General features: G+C 49.2%; 1 long non-coding RNA gene across 1 annotated transcript; it reads left to right on the top strand.

Moving 5' to 3' along the window:
* Positions 1-1,012: 1,012 nt before the first annotated feature.
* On the top strand, positions 1,013-7,071 carry LOC144223738 (uncharacterized). Its single transcript, XR_013332809.1, has 3 exons — positions 1,013-1,195; positions 5,389-5,423; positions 5,887-7,071. It is a non-coding gene; the product is annotated as an uncharacterized LOC144223738 (long non-coding RNA).
* Positions 7,072-12,173: the final 5,102 nt, after the last annotated feature.

Below are 12,173 nucleotides of genomic sequence, written 5' to 3'. Positions count from 1 at the left end.
AACATTTCTAGCACTTTCTCTGTACCATCACTCTTCTAAGATGTATATGTGGGTGTATACATGTGTGCATATATACGTACACAGTGTGTATAGGTATGTGTGTACCTATAGACACACAGATACACATGCTCATGGAAACTTGCCATGCTATGAAATGGGCATTATTATTCTCCCCATTTTATAGATGGGGAAACTGAGACAGCGAGGGTGCCTAGTTCTCTCTCCATCACTCAGCTAGTTAAGTGGTGGAGCCAGAATCTGAGTTTCTTCAGGCAGGCTCTAGATCATTCTTCCTAACCTGTACCCCATGGCCTCTAGCACCCGTCACACCTGGTTTTACTCGCGGAGTTCTGCCCACCCATCCCTCCTACCTCACCAATTCTGTGGTCCCCTTGAGAGGGCTTATGTCTTCTTCCTCCGGTGTCCCGTGAAGAGCACAGCATCCAGACCACAACAGGGCTCCACACTGCTGGCTGGAAGAATGCATTGTGTCCGACACCCTGAGCCACCAGCGCCTTCCCATGGCTGCACGTACCTTCACGCCTCTTAGTTCCTCAGGTCCCCCCGGGCCACATCCCTGGCTGTTCTCTGTGTGGAAGATACTGATACTGCTTCCAGTCCTGATCCTGCCTCTCTGTTTGGGGCTTAGTGCTTCATCCTGTGGGGGCAAGGGGGTGTGGGGGAATACGGACGAGCATGCACCCCCACTCCTAGTTCGATTTTTTTCCTCTGCCTTTCAAAAGCACTTTGCATATATACGTGCATTCAACAATAAACCTTGGACGTCAACCTCAAATCAGGCGCTGTTCCGGGTGCTGAGGACATAGTGGCAACAAGAAGCCAGCACTATCACCATGGCAGCGAGGTTCTAGACAGGGAGACAGGCAGGAAACCAGGAGCGACAGAGTGTGTGATAGAGCGTCAAGGGATGGCAGGTGCTGCAAAGAGGAAGAAAGTAGGGAAGGGCAGGCAGAGCGGGAGATAGGGTGGTCAGGGAGGGTTTCTCTGAAAACAGGCTATTGGAGCAGAGACTTGATGAAGTAACGGGACACAGGCCGGCGCCCGCGGGAAGATGCTCCAGGCAGAGAGGGGCCGGTGGGTGCCACGCGCTGTGGTGGCTTGAGCGTGAGGAGCAGAGGGAACCAGGGTGACCGTGGCAGCAGATCATCTGGATGGGCCATGAGGAGGATTGGAGGTCTGTCGTAGCACCGCTTTAATGAGATACCACAGACTGGTAAACAGAAACGTATTTCTCATAGTTCTGGAGGCTGGCTGGCTGAGACCAGGGTGCCGGGTCAGTTTCCTCTCCTGGGTCACAGACTTCTTGATGTGTCCTTACATGAGAGGTGGGGGGTGGGAGCTCTATGGCTCTGTGGGGCCTCATTTATGAGAACATGAATCCCATTCATGAGGGCTCACCTAAGCAGCCTCCGAAGGCCCTACCTCCCAGTACCCTCACCCTGGCAGTAGGAGTCCAACATGAGTTTCGGGGGCCACAGACATCCAGGCCATCACATGCTTGATCCCAAGTGTGTTGGAAACTGCCAGAAGGGCTGGTACAATCTGACCCCAGGTTTGAAAATGCGAAAGCTTGGGTTGTGTGTGTTACCCAGTTACCCAGGTGGATGCCATTTGGGGTTCTCGAGAAGTCCTTTCTCTTCCCACTGCCTCTGTTAACATCTCCCTCCCATCATAGCTCACGTTGTGTCTCCAGACACTTCCACCAGAACTTAGGGCAAAAGAAGGGACACGACCACACAAACATTGCAGTGCGGCAGACTCGGGCTGGAATGGGGTGATCTGGGGGCTGTAGGGGCACAGGAAAGGGGCAGCCGTGAGACGGGGCTTCCTCACCTAGAGAGTCAGGGGCAGCTTCTGCAGGAGATGGCGTGTGACACCAGACCTGAATAAGCAGAGGTCCAGCCATGGGGAGCCATCGGCACGGACAGAGAAATCCCGGTGCTGCTGTAGCGAAGGTCTTGGCTGCATCCTGACTCCCTCACCCCCTTGTCCTTCAGTACCCACCTCGCCAGCACCAGTGGTGGCTGCCCCTGAGGAATCCCCTTCCACCGCTGAACTTGGCTGTCGAAATTTGCCACCATTGCTTCCAACATAAACTCACACTCTAATCCCAGCTGGACTCTCGCCTCTCAGCACTCCTTTCCATGGAGGTTTACTGCCTGCCCCATTCCCAACAGCTCTGACTCCAGGCTTCTCTTCTCTTCTCTCCCTGCCTCCTCTGCTCACTGAGGTGACCTGATCTCATGTTACAATGTAACCCTCACCTCCCGTCTCCTGATCTCCACCTCGGAGGGTGCTTGCATCTTCAACCTTCCTCTTCTTCAAATGGTCTCCAAAGAGATGTGATCATTCTTCTTGATTAAGATCGACCACTTACTTTCCCTTGCCTAGATGGATTATATTCTGGGGTGATCAAATAGCCCAGGTGGATAAGGGAGAATTCATTTTTTATAGAATTCTAGCAAAAAATTGTGAATGAAATATAGAATTAGAAAGTTATCTTTTTGTAATCCCCTTTGGTTCAGGTGAAAATGATCAGTGGCTGAGATACTCCGATGGCATGTTAATGGGGCACTTGACATGGGCAGGGAAAGCTGCCCGCACCTGACCTCCACTGTTTCGTCTTAGATTGCTAGGAAAGAGCTAACAACACGTGCACCTCTTAATGAGCTGAAGCACGGGGGCTGGGCCTCACCTGCACATGGGCATCAGCTGGGGGAGCTTTAACAAGTACTGACGCCTGGGTCCATCCACACTCATGATTTAAAAGGTCTGGGTGCAGCCTATGCACGATGATGTTTACAAAGTGTCCCAGCTGAATTCTAATGAGTAGCCAAGGCTGGGATCTCTGCCGCGTGAGGCTTTCCCCATGAAGCACAAAGTACACCCGTGAATTGTGTTGCCCTGAAAAAGTTGATCCTAATCGAGCCTTTCAAGTTAATCTCTAGTTAAAGAAATTTCAAGGGCTAGAGGAACAAGTTGAGTGGCCATGCGAGGAAGCAACCAGACAAATCCATATTGTGACTCATTCTGCTGAGCAACTGACTCATTTCATGTTTCCAATAATTCAGTGGCTTTAAAAAGTGGGTGGGAAATTAAAAAAAAATTTAAAAAGTGGGTGGAAGGATTGTTCTAGATTGAGACTTCAAAGACCGAAGAGCCAACTCCAGTGCATGGATATGCTTTGGGTCTTGAATTAAGCAAACCATTGTTTTTTAAGTTCATTTATTTGGGGGGAGACAGAGTGTGAGCAGGAGAGGGCTGGAGAGAGAAGGCGAGAATCTCAAGCAGGCTCTGTGCTGTTAGTACAGAACTTGCCCTGGGGCTCAAATTCATGAACCGTGAGATCATGACCTGAGCTGAAATCGAGAGTAGAACGTTTAACTGAGTCACCCAGGTGCCCCCAAGTCATTTTTTACACACTAGGAAAAACCGGCTGTGGACTGGACATTAGTGGCTACCAAAGAGTGAATGCCCCTTTATTAGGTGTGTAATTATATTGCAACGATATAAGAAATGTTTTAAATATCATGCCTTCTAGGTGTAAAAGAACAAAATGATAAATCTGGGGCTTGTTTTCAAATATTTCAGCAACAACAAAAAACAATCATTGAAGCAAGTGTGACAAAAGTTTAGGAATTAACTAAATCTGGGTGTTCATTATGTTAGCCTCCCTACGTTGGTGTACATTTGAAATCTTTCTAATACAGCTTTTAAAAAGGTGGCCCTTTTTGCTTTCCAGTGTCAGATGTCCTTAGTATTTGTGTTGTTACATGGGCTCCTTTGTTCTGTCCTCAGCAGCAAGACTAACCTCCGCTGAGAGAGTCCAGGAACACTGCCTGGGGCTAATTCCCACCAGAGTCCTGGGTAGATGCTGTCATCCTCACAGTACAGACAAAAAACTGAGTTCAGAGAGACTGTCACTTGCTCAAGGTTGCACAGCTAGTGAGGGACAATCAGGATTAGAAGCCAGATTTCAACAGACCCTGGTCTTTACCACTAAGTTCCACTACTGTCTTCCCTCTTTCTCACTCTCCTTTTCTCTCTCTTCCCTTCACCATCTCCCTCCGATCCAGGCCCCCTTCATCCTGAAAAGACTACCCTTCCTGGAACACAGTCTTTTGTTTCCCAGGCTCTTCCCTCCCAACATCGCTGGGAAGACTTGTTTGTGATGCTTCCCCACCTTTATTCTCCCCTCAGTCCCTTGCCCTCTGACTTCTAGGTCAAAAGAGACCTCCTTAAAAAAAAATCTGGAAAACCGTCTCCACCCCGTGTAATTTCCCCCCAGCACGTGACCCACTTGCCTGCTTCCCCTGCCCTTTTTTTTTTTTAAATGTTTTATTTATTTCTGAGAGAGAGAGAGAGACTGCATGAGCAGGGCAGGGGCAGAGAGAGAGGGAGACACTGAATCTGAAACAGGCTCCAGGCTCTGAGCTGGCTGTCAGCACAGAGCCCGACGCGGGGCTCGAGCCCACCAACCGTCAGATCATGACCTGAGCCGAAGTCAGATGCTTAACCGACTGAGCCACCCAGGCGCCCCCTGCTTCCCCCCTTCTTGAGCCTGGTCTCCCATTGACCTGGCAAAGACCGATTCTCCTGATAGCTGCCGTCTCTCCTTCTCTGGCTCCTGATCCTCTTTCTGCCAACTTCATGTCTGTTTCCCATGTACTAAGCAGTATGATCTTTATTATCTACATAAGTATATCTCAGACTGGGGCCCTATGACCAGCACAATCACCTGGGGTATATGTTAAAAATGCAGACCCCAGGACCCACCCACACCTGCTGAACCAGACTCTTAAAATCCAGTAACTTCATTTTAATAAGTTTCCCAGGAGATTCTTACATCCCTAGAGTAACAAAGCCTTCCCAGGGCCCCATCCTTTCGGAAGCCTCCACCTTATCACCTGCAGGCTAGTAATTCTGAGTATAGCCGATTTGTTACAGCTTTCAGCCCTCTTTCCTACCGGTCACCTGGTCTGGAATCCCCAGTCTCCTCCTCTTCTTCACTTCCCACACATGAGCAGCTGCTTCACTGTGTTCATTCTGTTTCTGAACCAACCCTTCCACCCATCCCTCCCTTTGTCCCACTGAGCCCCCCCTGGCCTGCCCTAAGGAGAACTCGCCTACTTTCTCACCTGGCCTATTGTATTCAGTTTCTCAGTGGTCTCTTTCTCTCCAGAAACTCCCCCATCTTCCAAATCATCCACCAGATCATGGCAAGAGTGCCCAAAGCAAAGTGCTGATCTAATTATGTGGACTTCCCAGCCCTGCGATAGGCAGTGGCTCCCTATTGCCTGTAAAATGAAGGCTGCATTCCTCTGTGATCTGACCTCTATCTACCTTTCCGGTCTTATCTCTGCCCAGGCTGTTCCAGTCATCTCGGACAAGATGCCAGGCATGTGAGTGATGGAGCCATTTGGGGTGCCTCGACTGGCTGAGCCTTTGAAAGGCTCCAGCCCCAGCTGTAACCTGCCACGCCGTAAGAGACCCCAAATGAATCCCCCCGCCCCCCCGGCCAGGGAGCCCAGCCGACTCACAGAACTCTGAGAGAGTATAACCAATGGTTGTTTGAAGCCACTGAGGATTGGCGTGTTCATTACACAATAATAGATTTCTGGAACAATTTCTTTCAAAGTGCAGCTTAAATACTCCCTCCTGCTGAGCCCTGGGGCAGCCCTCTCCCATGTGCTCCCAGCTCTTTGTGACCATCAGGGTTGTAGCACAGTCAGACACACAACTGAGGAGGGGCAAAGATTTTGCTTACTCATCTACCGGGGGCTGGTGCCAGTCACTGTTCATGGCATGGCGTAGGTGCTCGGACAGTGTTTGCTGAATTGATCTGATTTCCTTTCCCTCCTCCAGCCATTTGAGGCAGGCGACCATGAGATGGCCCAGACACAGAGGATCCGAGAAACCCCAGAGCACACAGCATTGACTAGGGAAGTTCAGTGTGCCCAAGAAGTCTTGGCAAAGCTTTCCAAAGCAGAAGGAAGGAAGACTTGGGAGACCACTTCAAAAACCTGAACCAAAGAGAGATGGAAGCGCTAGAAGTGGCCGTTATTCCTTGCTCACTGACAAGAGCCAAACATCTGAGGACCGGAGCCTTCTGTGCCCAGAGCCCATTTCCCCCCACAGCCTGGAAGGCTACCCCCAGTCCTGGTTCAGGAGAGTGGTCCAGATGTCCACTGTGGGCCCAGCCGAGATGGCTCTTACGCACACTTAGTTCACTGAACAATGCTAACCAGGTCTTTCAACTGTTGTGGATCCTCAGAACCAGAAAGCCATCAAAGCCCTTTTGTGGGCCACGAGTGAATCCTATAGGTCCCCACCCATCACTCTGAACCCTTTGAACTCCAACTCCCAGACCTCCCTCCATCGGTCACCTTAATTCCCTTCCCATCGAACAACCCTCTCATCGTTCTTTGCCGTATTCTGCCAAACAATTTTAAATGTTTTATTCAAATTGCAGCTGTCACACTAAGCAGATGACAAAGTCTCCACTCTGTTATAGGAGTGGATTCCAATTAATCTGCCCTTATCCTCTATGTGACGTGTGGTGAGGGTTTGTCTAAGGACTTGCCTTTTTCACCAGTGGTTGTCCATCCTGGCTGCATGTGAAGATCCTGGAAAGCTTTGAAAAAGAGACTCACGCCTTGGTCCTGCCCCATTCTAGCAGTACCTAAACCCTGGGGGTCCGCAAACCTGGGCAGTTTCCTGCCCCGTCTCGTTTCTCATTTGGGCTATAAATTCCCTTTTTGTAAAATTGGTCTATCCTTTTAGGACAGGAAGACCATCAGACAGACACTTAATGGGTCACCAGGAAGTCATAACTAAATTCAAAACAGTCAAATCGCCTGTGTTCATTTCGGTGTCCTGGAAATTTGATTTACTGTCCAACATCAGGGTATGGTTTTTTGTGACCACTCTGAAGACTGCAGCATGAGGAAAAATGACTCCATTAAATGAGAAAGCAGAATTTTCTCTCCTCTGTGATTGCAACTACATAAAAAACACATATTTTTAAAAGGCTGAAAATGAAAGCACAAAATGATGGTAATTAGGGTATTGGATGATTTTTTTCCTCTCAAAACTTCTTTTGTGTTGATCATCCTACTTTTAAAACTCTTTTAAAAGCAAAATAAACTGAATACTTGGCTGTATTTCTAGAGACTGCTATAACCGGTGACCAGAATGAAGAGAGATTCCTGAACAACTTGGACAAGCGTCTCTCCATCTTGGGCCATGGTCTCCTGTCTGCAGATTGTATCAAAGGGGCTGGATGGCCCCGTTAGGGCAGCACACTCTGATTCGGGCTCCCGTGATGCCGTTTCTAGGAGACTGGTGAAGCAAATGTTACCCGGCCTGCTTCCTTGGCAAGGAGCTGGGCTAGGCTGGCTTTGCTGCTGAGCCATCTCACCTCCTCACCTCTGAGTGCATCCTGCCCACAGCCCCCAGTGCTGCCTCGTCTACACCCACACCATGCCACCCCGCTTGTCAGCTTCCCTCTGCGGCCCCCTTCGCCCACGCACAACTGCGCGCCTCCTTCCAGGCCGCCCCGACAGGATGAACAGTTTGCCAGTTAATGTACATCAAGCTGCCACCTTCAAACAGCTCTGAGAGCCCCATCTGTTCGGTGGGAGCATTCCAACTAGAAGGACCAGCCACCACTGTCCCCCGAGAGCTGAGCAGGGGGAGGGTCCCTTCTGAGCCCAGTAGGCTTGGTTCCAAGGAGGAAGAGGCAGGATCATCCATCACTGGCTGGGGTAGGGGCCCCATGCTGCACCTAACAAGGACCTCCTTCTCATTGATGGAGGCTTTAGAGGTCAAGGTCCATCTTGAGCCACCCTGCAGAAATCTGAGGGCTAAAGGCCACACAGCCCTGGATGCCAGCACGGAGAAGGAAGCAACTTCATCCAGTGTGGATCTGGGATGCTTGTCCTTCACAATAATCAGAACCGCTACTACCCGTGGCTTCCTGTGTGCTGGCTGCTCCCAGACTCCTTTTCCCAACCTGAATGTAGGTACCATTATTATATCCATGTTTATAGGTAAGGAAATTTTAAAGCTTAGACAAGTTAAATAATTTCTCCCCAAAACACAGCTAAGTGGTAAGACAGTGTGAAGTGTTGGTTCTAAAATTCAACTGTTTGGATTTGAATTCTGGCTCTGCTGCTTACAGAGTATGTGACTTTGGGTGAATTCTTAATCTTTTTGAATATCTGCTTCCTCTTCTATTAAGTGGGGGTAATAATCCTTATTTGTCAGGGTAGATGGATGGGAATTAAATGACATCATCCATGAAAATGCTTAGCATAGAGTCTGGGCTCAGTAAATGTGAGTTGTCCTTTCTAGTTGGATCTGAACCTAGATCCCTTTTCCAGGTGCTCAAAAATGGATTTCTACAAGTGTTGAGTCTATCTGCCCCTTCACATGGGTCTCTGGGGGTACTGGGTTCCATGTGCCAGCATTGACCTCCAGCCCCAGCTAGAAGAAAGCAATAACAATGACACACAAGAAGCACATTTCATTTTTAAGCCCAGCAGCCTCATACAGTCTTCTACCCCAGAAGTATCCCCTCCCCTCTGCTCCAGCAATGTGGTTGTCCCATGCAAAGGGATGAGTGAGTGGAATATTTAGAAGAAATGAAATGAGACCACCCACCCAAGGACACCCCCCAAATGAGACTGGGATAGTTTCAGAGCCTCTTGAAATGGGTAGTATTACACCCCACCTCTTTCTGCCCCATGCCAATCAATCTTTGCTCCAGTCAAATAGTGGTGGGAACCATTTTTGCAAAGAAATGTGTATATTTCAGATAAAGTGTGAACACCCAGTTGACCCCTCTGCCTCTGAGACTAGAATGGTCCAGAAGGAGGATGAGCATGTGTTCTGCTCCAATATTCAGGTAGGGCGAGGTAGCAGCGGCCACTGGGAGCATTCCTAACTTCGTGCACGTGTGGCCTTGCTCTGCCCAAGTGTGGAAAATCCTCCAAGAAGGGCATTTGCTTTATTCAGTTGGTGCTATTAGAAATGACTTTATCTTGGGGCGCCTGGGTGGCTTAGTCGGTTAAGCGTCCGACTTTCGCTTAGGTGATGATCTCGCGGTTCGTGGGTTCGAGCCCCGCATCGGGCTCTGTGCTGACTGCCAGCTCGGAGCCTGGAGCCTGTTTCAGTCTGTGACTCGCTCTCTCTCTCTAAACCTCCCCTGCTCACGCTGTCTCTCTCTCTCTCTTCTAGAAATAAATAAAAATATTAAAAAAAAAAGAAATGACTTTATCTTGATACCTCCCACACTAAGTACCTAGGAAAAAACTGAGGAACAACCCACATGGGGATTCAGGCCTGTGGGAGGTGTCCCGTAGACTGGGGATTTTCCAGTGTGGTTCAAACAGCGTTAGAAGATGATCACTCATGCTTCATTCATCCAACTCCTGCTGAGGACCTATAGGTACCAGGTACAAAATAGCAGGGGAGGCTGAGATGTGAGTAAGACTAAGTCCCAATTCATAAAGCACACGTAGCCTGGAGGAGAAGAGGTATTTATAAAGGGAAAATACAATACCTTGCCGTGTGTGTGTGTGTGTGTGTGTGTGTGTGTGTGTGTGATGTTAGTGATGTTAGTGACTAGAATCCAGGCCACAAGTAAACCAACTGAGGTGTGGGTGGCCTCCCACAGAATGGACCTCAGAAGTGTACCCTCCCATCGTATCCTTCTCCAAGCTACTGGCTTAGTGAATCCAGAGAAAAGTTTACTTATTTGTCACTAAGCATTGCCATGCACATAGTTTCCTACCCCTTGGGAGCTGGGGCCAAAATTGGCAAGCTCATTGCCACGTGGGCAGCTTTGGGACTGCCGGGGAAACTCTTCCCATTAATCTTTGACCCCAGAGCCCATGGGGCCTGGGCTTCCGGGAAAACAGTCTCCATGGGTGTAAAACTCCTACTGAAAGGAATTTTTTTTTTCCCCTGTTGTGCTTCACTCTGAGCAAGACTCACTGCCCTGTGACAAGGGGGTGCTCCATAGAAGGATGCACACCTTCTGCTTCTTTGGTCCCTCTGGTGCAAGGTCATCCTTCTCCCTCAGCTCTCTGGGACACTTCTCCTGCTAGCTGGCCCCTCCGATGGGAATCCTCCACTGTTGAGGTCAGGCATGTTTCTTCCCTGCTCCTTTGGAAATAACGAGCCCTCCCTTGGCTGTGACAGACCATACCGTGTGGCCAGTTGGCTTCATTCTTCCTGGGAAGGCTGACGTGGCCTGGCTTCCATGAAGTCTAGTCCCCATGTAGGCCCTCAGCTTAGAATTCTGGGCTCTTCCATTGGCCTTTGTCTGGCTCTCCATTCCACTGTCTCATTCAGTATCACCTCACACCTTCCCCCTCCACCATGTTCCTGCATGAGGACAGAGGAGTAGAGGAAAGCTGGTTTGGGGGTGGGGGTTGGAGAACAAGAGAGAGACCGAGAAAGATCCTAAATATGAGAAATGGAGAGCAAAGCCTGCTGGGTGGGTTGCCCTTCATCTTCCAGGTCCTGATTCTGGGATTTCCAGAATGCAGGTTTAGTTGGGGAGTTTATTTTACTTGAGTTATCTAAATTTGCTTTCTGTTGTCCCCCAAAGAGTCCCAATCAAATGCCCCAAAGCGCCCCACCCCACCTCTCTAGGACTCTGCCTGTGTGCCCCCGCCCTCTGAAGTCTTCCTTGGGCCCTGCCTCTCCCCCCATAGCACTCTTGCACACAGTTCACACAACCCATGTGTGGTGGTGCCCCAAGGAGCCATTTGCCCATTTCCTCTTCCCACCCCTTTGGGGCAGTCCCTTTCCAGGCCAGAAACCAGGTGTCATTCATTCATCAAGTTGTCTTCAGAAGCCCAGAATGGTGCATGGCGTATGGTAAGCACTTAATAATGTTGGATAATGAATGAATCCATGAAAGAATAAATTGCCAGGGCAGCAAAATGCAAGCAAGTATGTAAAGCTTTCTAAACTAGCTCTGGAGATTTTCGTTCTAGCGTAAGTTTGAAGCGTGCCATTTGGCCCAAGACGGACACCTTCCTGAAGAGTGGTTGCAGGAGCCCATCAAACAGGGCATAGTAATTATTGCTATTTGTTGGGAGAACCTTCCCATCCCCCTCCCCTAGTAATAGACATCATCCCCTGGACCAAAGGGTGAGCACATGACCCTGTCCTGGCCCGTAGGAGTCTTTGCCTGGCATGTGGCACCTTATTCCTACAAAATGCAAAGGGCCTGCTTGCTGGGGGAGAGAGGGAGGTGCAACGGTCCACTGAACCAGACACGTAGACAGGAGAGACCAGGAGAGTTGGAGGTAAGCTTCTACCCTCAAGCTGGGTCTTTTATCCTTTCTACTCCAGGAACTGGCCTTAGAGATAATAGATCCTCTTTTTTGTTTAAGCCAGTTTGCATCAGTCTTCTGATACTGAGAACAAACCCTGATTAATTCAACACTAAACCGCCTGCAGGAGTCTGGACTTGGTTACCAACGCCATCCCAAAAGACCGCTTTGTAAAGCCAGCCCTTCCGTCTCACCTCTGTCCGGTCAGGATTCATTTGTGGACTCTACCGTCCTTCTCGCCGAGGCTCGTGTCTGGGGCCCACATGATTCAAACAGAAAAGCCTCTGGGCTAGGTCTAAATGTAGCCTTTATTAACTTCCTAGGTACAGTATTGAGTGAAAAAAGCAAGGCAAAGAGAAGCGTGTATAATAAATAGCGACTGACCCAGCAGAGCAGAGGTACACAGGTTGAGAATATAAGAAAGGTAAAAATGGAAGTACCATTTGAATGATAGCTTTTTGAGGGCAGGAATTTTTTTTTAATCCCTGCTCTATTCCCAAAGCCTAAAATAGGCATTCAAGAAGTATTTTTTTAAGTTATTTATTTATTTTGAGAGAGACAGACACAGAGTGAATTGGGGAGGGGGAGAATGAGAGGGAGACAGAGAATCCCAAGCAGGCTCCCCACTGTCAGCACAGAGATGGAAAAGGAGCTCAAACCCATGAAACTGTGAGATCATAACCTGAGCTAAAGCCAAGTGTCAGACACTTAACCGACGGAGCCACCGAGGCACCTCTCAGTAAGTATTTATTAAGTGAGTAAGAGAACAGAAGGAAAAGAAGATCCGTGAAGCGTGTTACA

This window comes from Crocuta crocuta, unplaced genomic scaffold (assembly GCF_008692635.1).
Source record: "Crocuta crocuta isolate KB4526 unplaced genomic scaffold, BGI_CrCroc_1.0 scaffold70, whole genome shotgun sequence".
NCBI classification, from domain to species: Eukaryota; Metazoa; Chordata; class Mammalia; order Carnivora; family Hyaenidae; genus Crocuta; species Crocuta crocuta.
Note: the sequence above shows the minus strand (reverse complement) of the source record. Positions and strands in the feature narration are given on the sequence as shown.